The following is a 24,598-nucleotide window of genomic DNA, read 5'->3' on the forward strand; positions in this document are numbered from 1 at the left end:
TTACTGCTACTGGAGAGCTTACAGGAACAGATCCAGAGGGAGCAGGAAGTATAGTGGCCAGAGTCTGTTAAATAGAGAGTAATTGACCGGAGAGTTCCTGGAGATATTGAGCCACCTGATGTTGTGCTGCTTCCTGATTCTCGATGCAAGATCTTGTAACGCCCTGAACCCTGACATCCTGCAGCTTCCATTATGCCTGTACAAACTGTCACATTCGGGCTATGGTGGTCCTCTGTAGAGTGATTGGAAGACGTTGACCCAGGTAGAGAAAAGAATTGGAGGCGAGGGACCTGGATATATACCTTCTTCATCCACAAGTACTGGATGTTGGCTAGACCTGACCAAAGTCAGTTAGACCTGTGGAGTCTAACTTACAGGGAGGTGTTCACCAGTGACCCCTCCAAGCGGGATTTGGGTTTAAGCTGTACCCAACAAGCAGGTCACAGCCCTTTGGTCAGGTATCCAGCACAAGTGGGAAATGGAAGAACACTATCACAGGGAAAGTACAGGAGAATGATACTGGAAGTTTTGCACTTGGGTGACATACTGGGTACACACCCTGTTCATCCAGACGCAGGGGTGGTACAGGAGAATGGCACTAGGAGATTGTACTTGGATGACGTACTAAATACACACACTGTGGCTTCAGATGCAGAACTGGCACAGGAGAATAGCACTAGGAGATTGTACTTGGATGACGTACTAAGTACACACACTGTGGCCCCAGATGCAGAACTAACACAGGAGGATGACACTAGAAGATTGTACGTGGATGACGTACTAAGTACATACATTGACCATGGGTAAACATTAGGAGTATATCGCTAGAGAAAAGAAGCTTGGAACCTGGAATGCTGCAACAGCGTTGTACAGGCAACTTCCTGTTGTCCTGAGTCCAGTTAAATACCTTAAGGTAGCAGTCTATTGGAGGATAGTGTCAGCTGACAGCAACCAATGCTACCATTGGGTAAATGGCTAATCAGGTGATGTAGACTGTCATGGCTGTGTTCATGATGGTAACTGCAGTAACCAACTCATGGAGTGAGCACATGGATGTCCTAGCAGGCCCCAGGTATAATCCTCTCCTGGTGTCTGGCCACTCGAGAGGTCAGGGGAAGCCGGTGCTGAGGTGAGTAAAATGGACAATCCAAGGCTGCAACCTGACAACAATCTTCTAAGGTCTAACATAGCCATAGAAGAGGAGGACCCATTGGGAATGGTAAGTATGCAGCGGAGTGTGAATAATGAAAAATATATATGTGATATGTACATATACTGTAGGGTTACCTGATCACCCATGTAAATCTGTTCAAATAAAATACATATGCTGTATGACTTTATAATTTCAATTACTTTATATGGATGCAGCATTGTAGAAACTACAGGCATGCAACATGCATGTGAGATAATTGCATGGAAGCAATGCTGCATACATTTCATACTGTATGTGTCTGAGGGGGGAGGGGTTCTAATTACCTGGATCCAGGCTTGTTGGAGGGGCCTGGGTAAACTGCTAAGATGGACATTGCATAGTATTTATTCAGTTTTTTTGGAGGGGATGTGACCACACCTCCCATATTTGGCCATGCCACTATTATCCGGGCCCTTGTTGGCTCTCAATGGTCTGGGAAGGCATGGTGCTTGTTATTATATACAACTCAGGCTCCCACCTTGAACTTCTGAACGTGTCCGTGGGATAGAAGAAACCAAGTCACATAGAACAAAGAACAGCATAAAGGGGCCTGAATTGGTTGAGGAAGCATTGCTGCCCAACATTGGGTCCTTGTGAACAATTATGCCCACCATATCGCACCATCCATAACCCAAATAACGAATTCAAGTTTAATTTCTAGAGACCATGAGGCTCACTTAAATCAATTGTGTATACTGTAAATATACACACGAGGGTGGTTCAATAAGTAAGATAGCAAGACCTCTCATGTGTGTAATATCCTCTCTTTCATTCTAATTTTCCACCAGGCCAGAGCAAGTACGCCACTGCTTTCCCTCACACCTATTAGACTGTGCCTCATATCAGTCATACTGTCCCAACATTAGTTGTGATGGTGGCACAGGCGGAAATATGGTCAAACATTAAGGTGCATAGTGGGGATATTGTTAACAGACCGGCAGACTAAATGCCGCCTGTCTATATCCCGACACTAGAAGACCGGCATGGGACAGAAGGTAGGCATAGAAATGCTGACGACTATCTTCATCTCGATGCCGGAATGCCGAAGGACGCTGGACCCATCGAGGTAAATCCGATCGTCCCTAGCACTTAGCCATGGGGGGGGAGGGGTGTGTGTGATGGGGGCTAGGTTTAGGCAACCCCGGGGGGACTTAGGCATCCCCTGGGATGGGTTAGGCTAGGGGGAGGGGGGGTTAGGGTTAGTCGCCGCTGGGGGGAGGTTAAGGTTAGGTATCCCCTGGGAGGGTTAGTTTTAGTGTGCGGGGGAGGGGGGGTTAGGTTTAGGCACCCCGGAGGGGACTTAGGGTTAGGTACCACCTTGGGAGTTTAGGGTTAGGTACCCCTAAGCAGGGGCTGGCTGGTAACTTTCAGTCTGGGGGCAAACACAAGTAAGTGGCCCTGGCGCAGTGCAATATAAAAAATGGGTGTGACAAAATCCCTGTAGGTGTGGTTTATCTAATGTGGGTGTGGTTAAGTAGGCAATGACATATTGTTCTGTCAAAAAGCTATAAACAAATATAATACCTAGGATTCTCATCTGGCAAAGCAGAGACTATTGTAGTGACCACTACTAAAACAGAGCATTCCTTGAACTGTATACAATACAGAAAGGATTCTAGTTACTGGTGCACAGCGAGCATCGAAAACACCCAAATAAAATACAGGCACCATTTAAGTGATCAACGTACAGCAGAGGATTGGGAATTTAGAGTGTCCCCGTAAAATATTCTGAAAGCATCTGTGAATACCTCCACATTATGGAACATATGTATCAAAAAATATATGTAGGATATCCTTTTCAGAGGCTACCTGCCAATATTAAGTACCAACTGGATGTATGTACGGGGGATGGGTGCGGGGCGGCAGCATCAGACATACAGTATGTGCTGAGATCCCCTGTTTTCTACTGCAAAACTAGCTCCCATAGGTTTCTATGGGGCTGATGAAATGCTGACATTACCAAGCTCCAGAATGCAAAGCGTTCCAAAGATTGACACTGGCAGCTAATGCCACCATCAGATGTTGCAAGCCATTGTAACCTATGGGCTACACTTTGAAAAACTTACCTGGAGAGAGATCCATAGGATCCCTCACCGAAAATAGCCACATGAACACACACAGTCTGATGTAGCATCACTGGGTCCCAAACCTAGAAGTGAAGTGATCACATTAGCAATCACTTTACTTTTACATTTCTCAGGGAAGAGCTCCTTTCTGAACCTCCGTCCTTGCATCTGTATATTAATACATCCCGGCAGATCTTAATTTCTTATCGCCGCAAATAGCAATGAGAAATTATGGTTATCGGGTCTTTACTGGTATGTTGCATCTGCTGGCATTGCAAGTTTCTCCTTGCACCCCATAGAAGTGTGAGAGAAACTTGCCATGTCGGTACTACCATAACTAGCTGATGTGCCCAGCTGGGCATGGCATACTGCACAGAATTTAATTCCCCCACTGACTTTTGCCCGAGAGTAAGCTACCTCTAACAACTACAAAAGGGAGGCCTTTACAAGCAAATACAACATCACTAATATGTGCCAGGTTATACACACACACACACAATTCTTCTTAGAGCCACATATGTTTTTCTGATCAGATAACCAATATACAGTAACAAAACCAGATAATCCCCAAACTCCTTAAAAAACAAAAGTGCCCATGGTACCCAGTCAGCCTGCGGTCCCAATATATTTGCAGCTCTGATACAAAAGAAGGGGAAAGGGATGCGCTAATCCACAATAATCTGATTAGAGTTATTGCAGCTGGGTGTGAATGAGGGCACTACAACTCCTCATTATATAAATGGATACACAAAAAGGAGGGAACATCCAGCGCATATAATACCTCAATCAGATGAAACGAATGTAAATGGTGTATATTAATAAAGTCCGTTAATAGACAAGTCAAAATATAGATGTATTGGTTACCACAATATAGTTAGTGGAAAATAAAATATAATAAGTATGCAATATGTATTTAAACGATTACCATGAATAGGTCCCCACAATAAATGATAACCATGAATTAGTGAATATGGATATCTATATAAATAAAACACTGAGATGGGATAATCTACTTAAAATACTCTTTTATTGAATGATAAATCATATATATTCCATAGGAGGGTGGTAAAAGACACTAATACCGGTATTGGCATATACTGACAAACGGACATCACATATAAACATAAAACAACATAAGACACTGTGTGTTGTGCAGAGTAATACACTTATAGCGTTTTACTTGCCCTGCACTTGATAACAGTCCTGTGCTCAGTCTAGAACAATTCAGTTTGTATCAGTGTAGTGTGATCGGTGCTGTAGGAATATTCCTGGCACTTGTCCAAAAGGACAGAAGGTAAGGTCTGAAACATCTAGTTGGAATGGGTGGTTACCTCCTTCTTCCTGGTGTAGTCCTGGTATAATTCAGGTTTCTCTCCCCGGATGGGGTCCTTCCAAGTCCCGTAAGGCTGGAGTGTCTGCCGGAAGACTTCCTACGTGAGCCGCAAGTAGAGCAATGCTACTCGAGCGGCTGGTGTCAGGATCGACTTATCTGTGATCGAGGCATTTCGCCTTCAGGCTTCCTCAGGGTAACAGATGTCAGTCTATCCAGCTGGGGCTCTGTTTAAGTAATCTGGATTGTGAGACAGCAGCGGCCATCTTACATAAGGGATATTCGCCCTTCTCATAGAAAGGCTCCTTTCTGATGTGTTATCGGCCATTTTGATGGAGGGAAATAGTATAATGTTGCCAGGAATCTACACTGCTATGTGCCAATAGTGATAGACATAACATAACATGGACATAAAAACATAAAGACATATGTTTGTCAGTATAATAATTATTAAAAGGATATATCTATTGAGAAATATTGAAAATATTAATAATAATAAAAGATAGAAATGTAAAATTAAAAATGGGCCACTATTATAAAAAAAGAGAATGTGGTCCTTTGTCCTAACCTAATGTAATATCCAACTCATTATTAAGTATCTATAATATTTTAAAGTGTCTCACACTAAAAATAAATGTTAAAACTAAGAATTAAGTTGTGGGATAGTTTCAAAGCTCTTTAGACTTACAAAGTGGTCTTGGTCACATATGCAAAAAGATATATAGATAAAAATATATGTATTGTATTATATAGGTCTCCAATATAAGAGAATACTGGTGGATGGCGAAGAGGATGTTTCACATCTAGAATGCATGGATTACGGTGTAGGGGGTTATTTCGCTTATGGACCACATAGATATGGTTTATGCACTTTATAGGAATGGTGCTATCTCAATGTCCAAATTTAGACCCTTTGGGTGCAGTGTACCCATTTCGTATATCATTTTGGTTTCTTCTTTGCTTAACAGTGGCCGGTATATTGTAACTCTTTTGGGTTGCTGTTATGTTTTTCTTTAAAATGCATTGGAACACTATGATTCTCTTTTTGATTTTGAATGTTACAGAGATGTTCCTGTATCCTAATATGGAGTTTCCTCTTGGTTTTTCCCACATACTGTAGGCCGCATGGACATGTCAACATATATATAACCCCTGTGGTCTGACAAGTGATACAGTCTTTGATGGTAAACTCTCTCCTGTTACTGAAGGATATGACTTGCTTGGTGATTTGTACATGGTTCCACTTTGTTTTTTTGCAGGCCGTACAGATCCCGCATCTTGAAAAGCCTGTGGTTTTTATTAGTTCATTGGTGCATTTTTCTCTTAACTTGCTGTTGACTAGGGCAGATCTGACGGTTGGTGCTCTTCTATTACACAATCTTTTGATATTCTGGTAAGAATTTTTTCAAGTCTTCGTCAGCCCGAAGAATGTGCCAGTGTTTTTTGATACTGTTTTCTAACAGTGTACTTTGTGCTGAATAGTCAGAGATAAATAGAAGATTTTCTAATTCTCCTACAGGTTTTTCCTTGTATTTCAGAAGATCTTCTCTATTCATACTGTTGGCCTTCCGTTTTTCATGTTCCAGATGGTGTGGATCATATTTTTTCTCTATGAAGTTGTTAAGTAATTCCTTTGGTTGTGTTTCAAAGTCTGCTATCTTTGAAGAATTGCATCTCAATCTTCTCAATTGTCCTCCAGGGATGTTGGATAACCATTTTTTATGGTGGTTACTTGTGGCCTCCAAATAACTGTTGCAGTCAGTGGCTTTGATGAATGTTTCAGTTTGTATATAGCCATCTTCAATATATATGGTTAAGTCCAAATAATTGACTATATCAGCACTGATTGTGCTGGTGAACTCCAGATTTGCCTTATTGTTGGTGATGGTCTGTATGAATTCTTCTAATTTCTCTCTTGTACCTTTCCAGATAATGATGACTTCATCTATGTACCTTGCCCATAGCTTCAATTCTTTTCCATATTGTTCACTGTTCCATATATTTTCATCTTCCCATTGTGATAGGAATAAGTTGGTGTAGGATGGCGCAAATTTTGTTCCCATAGCCGTGCCTTTTCGTTGGACATAGAATGTATCGTTATACCAAAAAAGTTATGTTTGAGAATGAAGTTAATGGCTTCTATAATAAAATTAATTTGCAGTTGTTCTAAACCTGAATCTTTTTCTAGCCTCTTTTTTACATTGATGCACCCCATTTCATGGTCAATGCACGTGTATAAGGCTTTGATGTCACATGTAGCTAGGAGTAGATCTTCTTCCCAGGTAACATCTTTTAGGACATTCAGAATATGTGTTGTATCTCTAATGTATCCCTGTTGACATCTTACTACAGGTTGTAGAAACTTATCTACGTATCCCGACAGGTTTGCCGTTAACGATCCCACTCCTGCTGTGATCAGTCTTCCAGGCGGTTTTTCCAAGTTTTTGTGCACTTTTGGCAAATGGTAGTATACCAGAATCATGGGATCTCCTTTCTCATATATTGATACTCCTGTGTAGTTAGAATCCCTGTTTCCATGCCCTTTTTCAGTAGTATTTCTAATTCTTTCTTGTACTCAGTGGTTGGATCTTTTTTCAGTGGCTCATATGTGGATTTGTCCTGGAGTTGGTTAAGCACTTCTTCATCATATGATTTTTGGTCCATAAGGACTATTCCTCCACCTTTATCCGCTGGTTTGATGACCAAATTCTTATCCTCTTTTAGTGTATCAATGGCTTCTTTCTCTTTCTTGGTCATATTTATTCTATTTCTGCCGATATGCATTGTCATATTTTCTATATCTTGTTCAACTAATCTTTGGAATGTTTTGATAAGTGGACCCTTTAAGTATTGAGGGTAAAAAGTAGACTTTGGTCATAATTCCGTATGTTTGAAGGTCTTATTTTCTTCCTTATTTTCTTCCTGGTACTCCTGGTTACCACTGTCCTTTGGTTGAAGTATCAATATATGAGAAAAGAAGATCCCATGATTCTGGTATACTACCATATGCCAAAAGTGCACAAAAACTCGGAAAAATCGCCTGGAAGACCAATCATAGCAGGAGTGGGATCGTTAACGGCAAACCTGCTGGGATACGTAGATAAGTTTCTACAACCTGTAGTAAGGTGTAAACTGGGATACATTAGAGATACAACACATACTCTGAATGTACTAAAAGACGTTACCTGGGAAGAAGATCTACTCCTAGCTACATGTGGCATCAAAGCCTTATACACGTGCATTGAACATGAAATGGGGTGCATCAATGTAAAAAAGAGGCTAGAAAAAGATTCAGGTTTAGAACAACTGCAAATTAATTTTATTATAGAAGCCATTAACTTCATTCTCCAACATAACTTTTTTTGGTATAACTATACATTCTATGTCCAACGAAAAGACACGGCTATGGGAACCAAATTTGCACCATCCTACGCCAACTTATTCCTATCACAATGGGAAGATGAAAATATATGGAACTGTGAACAATATGGAAAAGAATTGAAGCTATGGGCAAGGTACATAGATGATGTCATCATTATCTGGAAAAGTACAAGAGAGAAATTAGAAGAATTCATACAGACCATCAACAACAATAAGGCAAATCTGGAGTTCACCAGCACAATCAGTGCTGATACAGTCAATTATTTGGACTTAACCATATATATTGAAGATGGCCATATACAAACTAAAACGTTCATCAAAGCCACTGACTGCAACAGTTATTTGGAGGCCACAAGTAACCACCATAAAAAATGGTTATCCAACATCCCTGGAGGACAATTGAGAAGATTGAGATGCAATTCTTCAAAGATAGCAGACTTTGAAACACAACCAAAGGAATTACTTAACAACTTCATAGAGAAAAAATATGATCCACACCATCTGGAACATAAAAAACGGAAGGCCAACAGTATGAATAGAGAAGATATTCTGAAATACAAGGAAAAACCTGTAGGAGAATTAGAAAATCTTCTATTTATCTCTGACTATTCAGCACAAAGTACACTGTTAGAAAACAGTATCAAAAAACACTGGCACATTCTTCGGGCTGACGAAGACTTGAAAAAATTCTTACCAGAATATCCAAAGATTGTGTAATAGAAGAGCACCAACCATCAGATCTGCCCTAGTCAACAGCAAGTTAAGAGAAAAACGCACCAATAAACTAATAAAAACCACAGGCTTTTCAAGATGCGGGATCTGTGCGGCCTGCAAAAAAACAAAGTGGAACCATGTACAAATCACCAAGCAAGTCATATCCTTCAGTAACAGGAGAGAGTTTACCATCAAAGACCGTATCACCTGTCAGACCACAGGGGTTATATATATGTTGACATGTCCATGCGGCCTACAGTATGTGGGAAAAACCAAGAGGAAACTCCATATTAGGATAAAGGAACATCTCTGTAACATTCAAAATCAAAAAGATGATCATAGTGTTCCAATGCATTTTATAGAAAAACATAACAGCAACCCAAAAGAGTTACAATATATCGGCCTTAAGAAAATAATACCGTCATGGAGAGGAGGGAGTGCAGATAAACTTTTAAGCAAAGAAGAAACCAAAATGATATACGAAATGGGTACACTGCACCCAAAGGGTCTAAATTTGGACATTGAGATAGCACCATTCCTATAAAGTGCATAAACCATATCTATGTGGTCCATAAGCTAAATAACCCCCTACACCGTAATCCATGCATTCTAGATGTGAAACATCTTCTTCTCCATCCACCAGTATTCTCTTATATTGGAGACCTATATAATACAATACATATATTTTTATCTATATATCTTTTTGCATATGTGACCAAGACCACTATGTAACTCTAAAGAGCTTTGAAACTATCCCACAACTTAATTCTTAGTTTTAACATTTATTTTTTAGTGTGAGACACTTTAAAATATTATAGACACTTAATAATGAGTTGGATATTACATTAGGTTAGGACAAAGAACCACATTCTCTTTTTTGATAATAGTGGCCTATTCTTAATTTTAAATTTCTATTTTTTATTATTATTAATATCTTCAATATTTCTCAATAGATATATCCTTTTAATAATTATTATACTGACAAACATATCTCTTTATGTTTTTATGTCCGTGTTGTTATGTCTATCACTATTGGCACATAGCAGTGTACATTCCTGGCAACATTATACTATTTCCCTCCATCAAAATAGCCACCAAGACATCAGACAGGAGCCTTTCTATGAGAAGGGCGAATATCCCTTATGTAAGATGGCCGCTGCTGCCTCACAATCCGGATTACTTAAACAGAGCCCCAGCTGGATAGACTGACATCTGTTATCCAGAAGAAGCCTGAAGGTGAAATGCGTCGATCACAGATAAGTCGATCCTGACACCAGCCGCTCGAGTAGCGTTGCGCTTCTCGTGGCTCACGTAGGAAGTCTTCCGGCAGACACTCCAGCCTTACGGGACTTGGAAGGACCCCATCCGGGGAGAGAAGACACCTGAATTATACCAGGACCACACCAGGAAGAAGGAGGTAACCACCCATTCCAACTAGGTGTTTCAGACTTTACCTTCTGTCCTTTTGGACAAGTGCCAGGAATATTCCTATGGCACTGATCACACTACAGAGATACAAACTGAATTGCTCTAGACTGAGCACAGGACTGTTATAAAGTGCAGGGCAAGTAAAACGCTATAAGTGTATTACTCTGCACAACACACAGTGTCTTATGTTGTTTTATTTTTATATGTGATGTCCATTTGTCAGTATATGCCAATACCGGTATTAGTGTCTTTTACCACCCTCCTATGGAATATATATGATTTATCCATTAGACAACTTTTTGAATGATCCTACCAAAACCAAGAGGTTTTGGTTGGAACGTTCAGAAAGTCATCTAATGGATAGGCGGCAAGGACCAGTGATGCGTGTGCACACTGGGTCCTTGCCTACTCTGACTATCTGTGTAACATGCTTGTCAACCTGACGACGATCATCAGGTCCCACATGTTCGCAGATAGGGAGGTCAGTCTCCTGCACTGAATGACGTTCAGTGAACGCTGTTCAGTGCGGTCACCGCACCCGGCGACCTGAAGGACTGAACGCTAGACGTTCAGTTTTTCAGGTCGCCTAATGGATAGGCCCCTTTATACTATACATTGACCTCCCAGTTAGGTTGTCAGCTTTGAAGTGCACCTGCAATATTTGGATTTTCTCACTTACGGAGGAGAGAGAGGGAGAGAAAGATGAGGGGTGATAGAGAGGGAGAGAAAAATATATTAAAAATCATACATATCCTCTATATGGCCACTATTCAATTCAAAGCGATGCTGTATGCTATGTGTGTGTATATTATAAATGTATATCTGTACATTTTAAGAAATATAGGCTACAATTCAGTTGAAAGCGAAGCTGAATAGCCCCGGAAAGGAGCTCCTGGGGCTATTCAATTCAGCGCGGTTTGGTCCGAATAAAGGATTTCTCCTTGCACTCTGCTGAGGAGAAATCCGTCTAAAGTGCCGGCGGCACCATTGTTTATCCGGCTTAGCTAGGTGCTAACAGCCTTGCGGCTGGCACTTTAGTCGGAGAATGCCGGTTCTTGCGACTAAACAACCAGGTTGAGTCACGAGCACTGGCATTCTCCGACTTAACAGCCCGCTGAATTGAAAAGTTCCGGGAGCTCCCTTCCGGGGCAATTCAGCTACGCTTTCAATTGTATTGTGGCCTATATTTATTAAAATATATAGATACAGTAATTTACACACACATATATGAAAAATCATACATGCTCTATATATTTTTAATATGCACATATATATATATATATATATATATATAATGTATATTTATTCATATAATTACAAACCATGCAAGGTGGCACTCATTGCAAAAAAGTAGAAATGTGAGATGTTTTCTTATAAACATTGAAACGTTGGTAAATTGGTCTCCTGTTTATACTTTTTTGCAAAGCGTGCCACCTTGCATGGTCGTAAACACCTAAATCCCTGGTTCATGGGTTTCCTGGAGTGGAGGGCACCTGCTTAATGTTTCTATTGGATATAATTAGGAGTGCTGTTTGAGGAATTGTGTGTGCCTGTATTATATATATATTGATATGTTCGCCATTATGGCGGTTGGGATGCCGACGCTAACAATACCTGTCAGAATCATGGCGCCTGCCTGGATACCGAAGGTAAATAGCGGGTTGGGGGGAGGGTTAGGTTTAAGGGTTAGGCACTAGGGGAAGAGTTAGGCACTAAGTAGGGAGGGTTAGGTTTAGGGTGCGGGGATGTTAGGTTCAGGCACTAAGAGGGGAGGTTAGGGTTAGGCACCAAAGAGGGAGGGTTAGGGTTGGGAGAGGGGGAGGTTAGCATACGACCAACAAGTTTTGGTATGTTAACTGTGCCGGGATGCCGAACACTGGGATTCTGACTGCTGGCATCCCATACCCAACCCATATAAATAATAATTAAAATGTAAAAAAAAAATAATAATAAAAAATATATATATATATATATATATATATATAAACATATAAAGTTTGTATGATCATTTTTATGTAGATGGTGTGGTCACATACCAAGGGCACCCCAGATGGTCGAGTGCCGTGGATTGAGCCTGTCGTTTATATATATATATATATATATATATATATATATACGTATATATATATATATATATATATACATATATATAAAATTGACCATCCAAATAAACAGTGGCACTCGGAGACTTACGTCAAAAATTCAACAAAGTGTAATTAAACTGACACCAACGTTTCGGGAGCAAATGTGTCCCTTTGTCAAGGCAAACGTGTTCCTTTGTCAAAGGGACACGTTTGGTCCCGAAACATTGGTGTCAATTTAATTACACTTTGTTGAATTTTTCACGCAAGTCTCCGAGTGCCACTGTTTATTTGGACGGTTAATTGGATGTTATAGGTATGGAGGTCACCGAAGCAGTTGTGACACTTAGGGTAAGTTGCGGTCCGAGGGGATTGTGTGTGTGTGTATATATATATATATATATATATACACATACACTCATATATATATATATACTAGGGGTGAGCGGGTTCGGATTTCTGAAATCCGAACCCCCCCGAGCCCCCCCAATCCGAGGCCGATCCGAATCAGGGTCGACTTTTCCCACCTGACTCGGATCTGAAATCGAGGCAAAACGTCATCATCCTGCCTTCCTGGTCTCGCGGGTTTTGGATCCTATATAAGGTACCCACGTCGGCGCCATTTTCTCACTCGGCTGTGGACAGTGAAGAGGGAGGGTGGGAGTTAGGGCTGGCTGGGCTGTGTAGTGTAGTGTAGTGTAGTGCAGAGTAGTGTTGTGCTGTGCTGCGCTGTGCTGCTGTTGTCCATAGGGGCTGTGTCCACTACTTCAAAGTCCATAGGGGCTGGCTGTGTTGTGCTGTGCTGCTGTTGTCCATAGGGGCAGTGTCCACTACTTCAAAGTCCATAGCGGCTGGCTGGACTGTGTTGTGCAGTCAGTTGTCCTAGGGGCTGTGTCCACTCCAAAGTCCTGTGCAGTGTCCCAGTCCTAAAGGGGTGCTGTAGTGTTGTCCAGGGGGTGCTCTGTCCGTCAGGGGTGCTCCCCCCAAGTGCTAAAAAAATATATTTTTTCTGTGTTTGTGAATTGTGTGCGCAGTAGCCGCACGTGCATCAACAAAGTAGTGCCAAGCGTGCGCCTGTGTCATAAGTAAAGGGCCGGCTGGCATGACCGTTAAAGGGTGTTGTAACCCCTAAAGTACACTCCAAACCAAATAAAAAAATATTTTCTGTGTTTGTGAATTGTGTGCGCAGTAGCCGCACGTGCATCAACAAAGTAGTGTCAAGCGTGCGCCTGTGTCCCATAAATAAAGTGTTGGCTGGATTGACCGCTAAAGGGTGCTGTAACCCCCAAAGGGCACTCCAAACCAAATAAAAAAATATTTTCTGTGTTTGTGAATAGTGTGCGCAGTAGCCGCACGTGCATCAACAAAGTAGTGCCAAGCGTGCGCCTGTGTCATAAGTAAAGGGCCGGCTGGCTTGACCGTTAAAGGGTGCAGTAACCCCCAAAGTACACTCCAAACCAAATAAAAAAAATATTTTCTGTGTTTGTGAATTGTGTGCGCAGTAGCCGCACGTGCATCAACAAAGTAGTGCCAAGCGTGCGCCTGTGTCCCATAAATAAAGGGCCGGCTGGATTGACCGCTAAAGGGTGCTGTAACCCCCAAAGGGCACTCCAAACAAAATAAAAGAATATTTTCTGTGTTTGTGAAATGTGTGTACGCAGTAGCCGCACGTGCATCAGCAAAGTAGTGCCAAGCGTGCGCCTGTGGCCCATAAATAAAGGGCCGGCTGGATTGACCACTAAAGGGTGCTGTAACCCCCAAAGGGCACTCCAAACAAAATAAAAAAATATTTTCTGTGTTTGTATATTGTGTGCACTGTGGCCGCACATGCATCAACAAAGTAGTGCCAAGCGGGCACCTGTGTCCCATAAATAAAGGGCCGGCTGGATTGACTGCTAAAGGGTGCTGTAACCCCCACAGGGCACTCCAAACAAAATAAAAGAATATTTTCTGTGTTTGTGAATTGTGTGTACGCAGTAGCCGCACGTGCATCAACAAAGTAGTGCCAAGCGTGCGCCTGTGTCATAAATAAAGGGCCGGCTGGATTGACCGCTAAAGGGTGCTGTAACCCCCAAAGGTCATGCCAAACAAAATAAAAAAATATATTTTTTGTTTGTGAAAATGACCTTGAAAAAAACATTTAAATCATCTGAAGAGAAACGTAAACTTGCCAATATGCCATTTACGACACGGAGTGGCAAGGAACGGCTAAGGTCGATCCCTATGTTCATGACTAGTGGTTCAGCTTCACATGACGATGGAAGCCCTCCTCCCACTAAAAATATCAAAAGAGTTAAGCTGGCAAAAGCACAGTGAAGAACTGTGCTTTCTAAGAAGATATCACAAATCCCCAAGGAGAGTCCAAGTGTGGTGGTGGTTGCGATGCCTGACCTTCCCAGCACTGGACGGGAAGAGGTGGCTCTTTCCACCATTTGCACGCCCCCTGCAAGTGCTGAAAGGAGCACCCACAGTCCACTTGCTGATATGCAAATTGAAGATGTCACTGTTGAAGTACAACAGGATGAGGATACTGGTGTAGCTGGCGCTGAGGAGGAAGTTGGCGAGGAGGATTCTGATGGTGATGTGGTTTTTTAAATCAGGCTCCGGGGGAGATAGTTGTTCTCCGTAGGATGAAAAAGCCCATCACGGTCATGCCTGGGCAGAAGACCAAACATTCCCCTTCTTTGGTCTGGCAATATTTCTATCCAAATCCGGACAACAACTGTCTTGCCATATGTACCATATGTAAAGGTGAAATAAGTAGGGGTAGGGACGTAAACCACCTAGGAATATCCTCCCTTATACGGCACCTGCAGCGCATTCATAAAAAGTTACTGTCAAGTTCAGAAACTTTGGCTAAGACCGTAAGCAGTCCAGGGACACCTAAATCCCGTTGTCCTGTTGTATCCAAGCACCTGCAAACCACACCGTCAACTCCCTCCTCGTCAATTTCCTCCTTAGTCAGGATCGGAAGTAGTCCTGCAGGCTATGTCACTGGCATGACTGACTCTCCTATCCCGGATTCCTCCGGAGGATCCTGCATTGCTACACCTCCTGCTGCTGCTGCTGTTGCTGCTGCTGGGAGTCGTTCATCATCCCAGAGAAGAAGTAGGAACACCACTACTTTTACTAAACAATTGACCCTCCAACAGTCCTTAGCGAGGAGGATGAAGTACGACAGCAGTCACCCTGAAGCAAAACATATAACTGAGGCCTTGACTGCTATGTTGGTGTTAGACGTGCGTCCGGTATCAGCCATTAGTGCAGTGGGATTTAGACAATTGATGGAGGTAGTGTGTCCCCGGTTCCAAATGCCGTCTAGATTCCACTTCACTAGGCAGGCGATACCGAGACTGTACAGAAACGTCAGAAAAAGTGTCCTCAGTGTCCTGAAAAATACCATTGTACCCAATGTCCACTTAACCACGGACATGTGGACAAGTGGAACAGGGCAGACTAAGGACTATATGACTGTGACAGCCCACTGGGTAGATGTATCACCTTACGCAGCAACAGCAGCAGCGTCACCAGTAGCAGCATCTCAGAAACGCCAGCTCATTCCAAGGCAGGCTACGCTGTGTATCACCGGTTTCAGTAAGAGGCACACCGCCGACAACCTCTTAGAGAAACTGAGGGAAATCATCGCCCAGTGGCTTACCCCACTTAGACTCTCCTGGGGGTTTGTGATATCTGACAACGCCACCAATATTGTGCGGGCATTACATCAGGGCAAATTCCAGCACGTCCCATGTTTTGCTCACACAATAAACTTGGTGGTGCAGAATTTTCTGAAAAGCGACAGGGGCGTGCAGGAGACGCTTTGGGTGGCCCGAAAAATTTCTGCCCACTTTTCACTTTTGCCATTCAGCAATTGAATGCCGAAGACTGGAGCGCCAGCAAACACTCTTGAACCTGCCCCACCATCACCTGAAGCAAGAGGTTGTGACGCGCTGGAATTCAACCCTCTATATGCTTCAGAGGATGGAGGAGCAGAAAAAGGCCATTCAAGCCTATACATCCACCTATGACATAGGCAAAGGAGGGGGTATGCACCTGACTCAAGCGCAGTGGAGAATGATTTCCGTGTTTTGCAAGGTTCTCCAGCCCTTCGAACTTGCCACACGTGAAGTCAGTTCAGACACTGCCAGCTTGAGTCAGGTCATTCCCCTCATCAGGATTTTGCAGAAGCAGCTGGAGAAAGTGAAGGAGGAGCTAAGATCGAGCGATTCCGCTCGGCATGTGGGACTTGTGGATGAAGCCCTTCATTCGCTTTGCCAGGATTCCAGGGTGGTCAATCTGTTGAAATCAGACCACTACATTTTGGCCACCGTGCTCGATCCTAGGTTTAAAGCCTATGTGGTGTCTCTCTTTCCGGCCGACACAAGCCTGCAGAGGTGCAAAGACCTGCTGGTGAAAACACTGTCAGCTGAAGCAGAACGTGACATGTCAACAGCTCCTTCTTCATTTTCTCCCGCAACTGGGGCTGCCAGGAAAAAACTTAGGTATCCTAAGCAACCCACTGGCAGTGATGCAGGGCAGGCAGGACCAAGTTTGGACATCTGGTCCGGACTGAAGGACCTGGCAACAATTTCTGACATGTCTACTGTCACTGCATATGATACTGTCACCATTGACAGAATGGTGGAGGATTACATTGGTGACAGCATCCAAGTAGGCAAGTCAGACAGTCCATACCTGTACTGGCAGGAAAAAGAGGCAATTTGGAGGCCCCTGTACAAACTGGCTCTATTTTACCTGAGTTGCCCCCCCTCCAGTGTGTACTCCAAAAGAGTGTTTAGTGCAGCCGGGAACCTTGTCAGCGAAAGGCGTAGGAGGTTGCTTCCACAGAATGTGGAGAAGATGATGTTTATCAAAATGAATTATCAGCTCTTCCACGGAGACCAGCCTCCAGAACCTACAGAGGGACCTGTGGTGGTGGATTCCAGTGGGGACGAGTTAATACTCTGTGAGGAAGAGGATGTACACAACACTGAAGAGGGTGAGGAATCGGTGGATGAGGAGGATGAGGATGACATCTTGCCTCCGTAGAGCCAGTTTGTGCAGGGACAGATTAATTGCTAGCTTGTTTTGTGGGGGCCCAAACGAACCAATCATTTCAGCCACAGTTGTGTGGCAGACCCTGGCGCTGAAATGATTGGTTTGTTAAAGTGTGCATGTCCTGTTTATACAACATAAGGGTGGGTGGGAGGGCCCAAGGACAATTCCATCTTGCATCTCTTTTTTTTCTTTGCATTATGTACAGTTTGGGGCCTAGTTTTTCAAACTGCCATCCTGTCTGCCACTGCAGTATCACGCCTAGATGGGTCACGTGTTTGTGCCGCCCACTCATGTCGCTTAGCATAGTCATCCAGCTACCTCGGTGCAACCTTTTGGACATAAAAACACTATTGTGAGGTGTGAGGTGTTCAGAATAGACTGGAAATGAGTGGCAATTAAGGTTATTGAGGTTAATAATAGCATAGGAGCAGAAAAACCTACAAATTCTGTGATTTTAGCTGTTTTTATGCTTTTTTAAAAAAAAATACAGATCCAAAACAAAAAACCCAGAACCCAAAACACGGAAGGGTGGTTTTGGCAAAACCAATCCAGATCCAAAACACGAAGAAAGATCCAGATCCAAAACCAAAACACAAAACACGAAAAGTGGCCGGTGCACACCCCTAATATATACACACATATATATATATATATATATATATACACACACATCTATATTTTTATATGTAAGAAAATATCATACACGATAGGCACACATATATGTGTGTGTATATACACATATATTTATATATGTATACACACATGTATATGCAGTATATGTTTACTGCATATATATATATGTATGTGTGTATCTACATATATATATATATATATGTCTACACACACATATACATATATATATATATATATATATATATATATTTATACATATATATATATATATATATATATTAGACATATACAGTCAGGTGCATAAATATGGGGACATTGACAGAATTTTCATATTTTGGCCTCTATTCACCACCACAAATGCTTTGAAATTAAACAAACAAGATGTGCTTTAACTGCAAACTTTCAGATTTAATTTGAGGGTAATTACATCCAAATCAGGTGATCCGTGTAGGAATTACAGCCGTTTCCATATGTGCCTCCCACTTTTTAAGGGGCCAAAAGTAATGGGACAAACTAAACAATCCTAAATCTAACTTTCACTTTTTAATACTTTGTTGCAAATCCTTTGCAGGCAATTACAGCCTGAAGTCTGGGACGCATAGACATCACCAGATGCTGGGTTTCATCCCTGGTGATGGTCTGCCAGGCCTCTACTGCAAATGTCTTCAGTTCCTGCTTCTTCTTGGGGCATTTCCCTTCAGTTTTGTCTTCATCAAGTGAAATACATGCTCAATCGGATTCAGGTCAGGGGATTGACTTGGCCATTACATAACATTCCACTTTCTAGCCTTAAAAAACTCTTTGGTTGCTTTTGCAGTATGCTTCGGGTCATTGTCCATCTGCACTGTGAAGCACCGTCCAATGAGTTCTGAAGCATTTGACTGAATATGAGCATATAATATTGCCCGAAACACTTCAGAATTCATTCTGCTGCTTTTGTCAGCAGTCACATCATCAATAAATACAAGGAAACTAGTTCCATTGGCAGCCATACATGCCCACGTCATGACACTACCACCACCATGCTTCACTGATGAGGTGGTATGTTTTGGATCATGAGCAGTTCCTTTCCGTCATACTCTTCTCTTCCCATCACTCTGGTACAAATTGATCTTTGTCTCATCTGTCCATAGGATGGTGTTCCAGAACTGTAATGGCTTTTTTAGATGTTGTTTGGCAAACTCTAATCTGGTCTTCCTGTTTTTGAGGCTCACCAATGGTTTACATCTTGAACCCTCTATATTCACTCTTGTGAAGTCTTCTCTTGATTGTTGACTTTGACACATATACACTTACCTCCTGGAGAGTGTTCTTGTTTTGGCCAACTGTTGTGAAGGGGTTTTTCTTCACCAGGAAATAATTCTTCTGTCATCCACCACAGTTGTTTTCCGTGGTCTTCTGGGTCTTTTGGTGTTGCTGAGCTCTCCTGTGCGTTCTTTATTTTTAAGAATGTTCCAAACAGTTGATTTGGCCACACCTAATGTTTTTGCTATCTCTTTGATGGGTTTGTTTTTATATTTCAGCCTAATCATGGCTTGCTTCACTGATAGTGACAGCTCTTTGGATCTCATATTGAGAGTCGACAGCAACTGATTCCAAATGCAAATGTCACACCTAGAATCAACTCCAGACCTTTTACCTGCTTAATTGATAATGAAATAATGAGGGAATAGCCCACACCTGCCCATGAAATAGCTTTTGAGTTGATAGTCCCATTACTTTTGGCCCCTTAAAAAATGGGAGGCACATATAGAAACCGTTGTAATTCCTACACCATTCACTTGACTTGGATGTAATTAACCTCAAATTAAATCTGAAAGTCTGCAGTTAAAGCATATCTTGTTTGTTTCATTTCAAAGCCATTGTGGTGGTGAATAGAGACCAAAATATGAAAATTCTGTCAATGTCCCAATATTTATGCACCTGACTGTATACAGACATATATATAATATATATTTCAGCCTCAGTCTGCTGTGCATTATACCTAAACTTTGAATATTTCAGCAGCAGTCAGTAGGACTGATCGCTCACCTTAGGAGGCTCAATCACCCTGCCAGCTCCTTCATTGAGCTGCTCAGCTGCCTGTAACTGCACTCAGTGCTGATTCCTTCAGGACGCAGTAATAGCGGGACTGCAGTGGCACCTTTGTGACCTCACGCTGTCCTGATGTCACGCGGTGCAGCCGTGCAGATGAGGCACCAGATCACTGTAGTGTGCAGCGCAGGGAGGTGAAGCCTTCCACTGCGCTGCCATGTTGCTGCGGCTGGGAGGGGGAGGGGGTTTCGTGGCTCGTCCCTGGGGGTGGGGCTTTAGATGTCACACTGACAGGTTGCTGTTTACACTAACTGGATAGCTGGGAGGAAAGCTGACCATTCTCCCTGCACGCTGGGTGTGCCGGCGGCCCCATAGAAGTACAATTGTGCCGGCCCGGGGGGCAGATGGCACCCTGCCCCCAAGCCCACCACTGCCCCAAAGGGAGGGTTAGGGTTAGGGGGGAGAGGGGAGGGTTATACCTGCCGCTGTCGGGATTTCCTCCTGTCGGGCTGACACGACAGGATTTGAACCAGCCGCCGGCATTTCAATCCCATTCCGCATAGTTTGATCACATTTCTGCATCTATAGGGCATATCAGCAGCTGACATTCATTGCAACTTGTCGAAGTGTATGGTGATAACGTCATGTCACAGAAACAGGGTGCACTGCTTTTGATAACGGCAGGACAGACGTTCAAGATGAGCAGCAATCTGGCTTGCCAAGCACATCCACCAAAGATGACAATTTGTGCCACATTGAAGGTCTGATTCCGGAGGACAGATGCATTCCAGTTAGTGATATTGCTGACAAATTGAACATCTCAGTAGGTACTGTACACAACATCGTTCATGAGCAAATAGGGTGAAGGAAAAAAGGTGTTTATACTGGGTACCAAAGCAAGTCACAGAATTTCACGAAACCAATAGGATGGGATTGTTTTGCATTAATAACATTTCCATTTAAACTACTGCTGGATAGAATATTCCCATTTGATTTTTAAAGGTGTAAACAACAGATGTGGAGGTGTTTGTATTTAATTACATTTTATATTGAAAATGCTACTGTGTTTATTAATCACTGCCAATATTTTCTCTGTTTGTTATGTTGTCATAATGTATAAAAAAAATCTAAATGTGACTTTAGCATTTGCTACTCAAACTAAATTGTATCTTTAGGCTTACTGTGGGGCAGAAGTAAACACAATTGTAATCCTGGAATACAATACATCTGATGTACATATTCCTGTGTTTGAGCTGGATGCAGCTTGTGTTCTACTCAAAATATATATGTAAAGTTTCACACTTTCTTTTGTGTGTATCTTCTCTTGTAGAGCGCAATGCTTAATCCTTCCTATTTACAATTATTGCAGATTGAATTTTTTTTTTACTGTGATTCAAATATTACTTGTTTCCCAAAGTGGTAAAGTCAGCTAAAAGTATTGGATAGTAATCTAATGTGCTTTCTCAAGATGTACTGTTTATCTCAACTTAGCTATTTGTTTTAAGTATAATTTTTGTATTTAAAAATACTTTTTTTGTTTGCAGAGTTTGTAGCATTATTTATATAACATTACATAGAGCACAGAAAGTACTTCAATTTGGGATAATGTAATGTACTGCCAACACTGTTTGCAGCTCATTTTCACTGCGTTCATTCTAGAGATGTGCGCCAACCCCTGTGTTTTGGTTTTAATTGTGGTTTTAGATCCGGATTTAACTTCGTATTTTGGTTTTGGATTTGGATTTTTAAAATAAATAAATAACAAAACAGCTAAAATTACGTCATTAAGACCTGTAAGCATGCAATCCAAAACCTGAGTTTGTTTTTTAAATCAAAGTTCCGAACCACGGGAAGATCGAACCGGGACTCGTTTCAACTTGGTACCCCAAAGTGATTCCAAACTCAGACTTGGTTCGACTCGGAACCTCTAAATTTGGTTGTTGTTGGTTCTCTAAGAACCGGACCCGCACATCTCCAGTTCATTCCCTTTCAATAATTTATCCCTTTTTCCTCCTGATAACACCAAACACACATTCTAGTTTAGCCATTTATATTGTGTGTAAATTCCATAATTTATCAAATTAGATATAATAAAACCCCATATATGAACAAAAAAATATTATTCAAGAAAAGTTAGCACTTTTTAGGAACCTCTTGAACATTAAACATTTTACAAACAATAATGGTTACAAATTAATTTTATGGAACATAGCATAGCCAAGGAAAGGCAGCATAATTATAAATGTACTGTGAAATGTTCCTCAGCTTCCTGTACAGAAAATACTCTTCTTTTATCTCACAACACTAGACAACTTAAGTGGAAAATACGTGTAGCAGACATGGTTTTAATGCCATATCTTCAACTATCAACAGATTTTCTCCACGGATGTTAGGTTTCTAAAGGCGAAACTAGTAGGGAGCTGTGCTTTCCACTGACCTACCAAATACATAAAGCGCAGCAAGAGAGAAATGATTAGTTACACTGTATGCCAATTGTAGCCATAGAAATAGCGCCTCAGGTCAGGAGAGACAGAAAGAGATTGAAGTGAAGACCTACCTGTGGAATTATTCTGTGATATTATCTGACATGCAAGAAAAGAAAACCCGATGCTGTGTCTTTGAAATCACATCCAGTGAAATAATATGAGCAAAAACATCCTCTAGCTATAATAAATGTGATGGCACATGAAAGCAGAAAAGCACCAGTTGAGATAAACTTCCAGTTTCAAGAATAATACACACACAGACACAAGATGATTGGGGAAATATTTGTCTATCATTAATATATTTATCTTCTTTCAGCTTCCATGTGTTTTTAGCAAAATAACCCCCAGGATTTGAGTTCCCAGTGGTGGTGTACTAACTTTCAGGCAGACAAATGCATAGAACATTCAGTTTCCTTCTCAATTCATCTGAGGATGCAGAGAATTCCTGTACATGTTTTATGATTGGATCCTTGGGAACAAGTTCTCTTTAAAACACATTTGTATTCTATGTGATACTTTGACATTGCGTAGCTTAAATCGGTGTCCAAAACCATTACCTTATCACCTAGTAATAATGTAGATTGTTCATATTATTATTATTATTATTATTATTATTATTATTTTATATATGTATTGTAAAACGAGTACTTGAAATGAGCATTCCAGACAGGAAGGTACTTGGTAAAGCAGTGTCTTTTTAATGGTAGCAGACACTGCACCTTAGTATACATGAGGTTGAGGCCTGGGCACACACAGGCACATAACAGAAAATAAGTAAACAACATAAAAGTAAATCTCTCAGCATTCATTGTGCTAATGTCTGTGGACCCTCCAAGTCCTGGCACCCTAATGCTAACCACTACTCCCAGCCTATCTCCTGAGCAGATTGTCCAGCATCAGTAGCCATAAGCAACAGGTGTGTGAGAGTTTTAAACCCTTCCTGTGCTCCAGTGATTATTCCAGCTTGGTCTGTATAAGTGTGAAAACCTGGAATTCCACACCTCCACTGCTAATGCAGAATGCACAGGTTTCACTCCAGCCTCCCTTGGAGGGAGCTGATTCCACCAGATGTGGGCAATTCTGGTGAGAGACAACCCCTCTCACCACACATCCCCCTTTCGCTTTTCCAAGCTTGGGGAAGCACACATATTCCTTGGTGATGGCAGACACCCTTCAGTCTTCTTCTTGCGGACGTTGGGTTGTACTATCCCCCACCACTATGTGGACAACGTATCTCTCAAAGAGCCAGAGCAACATCCGAGCGGTCTGGCGAGAAGTACAGGGTTTGGACTTTCTTCTTGCCAGGGTTTGAGCAAGTTGACATGGTATATCTGCTCTGCCTGTCTCCTTGCTGCCTGACACAAAAACTTGTGTCAGTGCCAACACTATAACTTTGTCCCCGGATGAAACTCTCGGACCTGAGCTGTGGCATCATCACCTCTATAAGGATCCTCGAACAATGGGCCCTATTTTATAACGCCGTTCATATAATTTTCTAACAAACTCTTCAACGTTTGGTTCCTCTATTTTCTGCTGTTCCCAGCCTTCCTTCAACATGTCTAGGATGCCTCTTAGTTGCCTTCCAAAGAGGAGCTCAAAAGGGCTAAACTCGGTTGAGGATTTGGGTACCTCATGTATTCAAACATGAGGAAAGGGAGTACTTCATCCCACTCCCATTTTTTATCCAGGACAGATCGGTGTATCATAGACTTTAAGGCCCTAGTAAATCTTTCCACCAACCCATCTGTCTGTGGGTGGTATACTGAGGTATGCAGTTGTACTATTCCCAACTTCTTACACAGTTCTGCCATTACTTGGGACATAAATGGAGTCCCCTGATCTGGAAGGATTTATTTGGGGAACCCAAGACAAGAAAAGAGGAGCATCATCTCCATACCTTGAGCTTTACAAGGGAGACAAAATAAAAAACACCATGAAAATTATATAGGGATATACATAGAAGCATAATGTATCAAATGCATATAAAATGTAAAAGCTATATATTCTGGATAACTGGCAAAAAAAGAGGTTATAAAGAAAGTGGTTGATTATATAGGGTGATTGTAACTACTGATCTATGGTTACTAATAATGGAACAAAATATACTACATAAGCTATCCAAATAGATATATTTTAGAAGCCACATGAATATTTGAGTGGTATGTGTATGAATGGGTGTGAAGTCCCGATGCCGG

The 24,598-nt window shown here is 41.9% G+C and overlaps 1 long non-coding RNA gene across 1 annotated transcript in view; it reads left to right on the forward strand.

Moving 5' to 3' along the window:
- The first annotated feature begins 9,957 nt into the window (after positions 1–9,957).
- LOC148473830 (uncharacterized) overlaps positions 9,958–24,598 on the forward strand; it is a 38,710-nt gene continuing 24,069 nt past the window's right edge. The window contains exon 1 of the long non-coding RNA XR_015872946.1: positions 9,958–10,100. This is a non-coding gene — a long non-coding RNA (uncharacterized LOC148473830). The remainder of the gene's footprint in view (positions 10,101–24,598) is intronic.

This window comes from Taudactylus pleione, unplaced genomic scaffold, assembly GCF_031769625.1.
Source record: "Taudactylus pleione unplaced genomic scaffold, aTauple2 ptg000909l, whole genome shotgun sequence".
Taxonomy (NCBI): domain Eukaryota; kingdom Metazoa; phylum Chordata; class Amphibia; order Anura; family Myobatrachidae; genus Taudactylus; species Taudactylus pleione.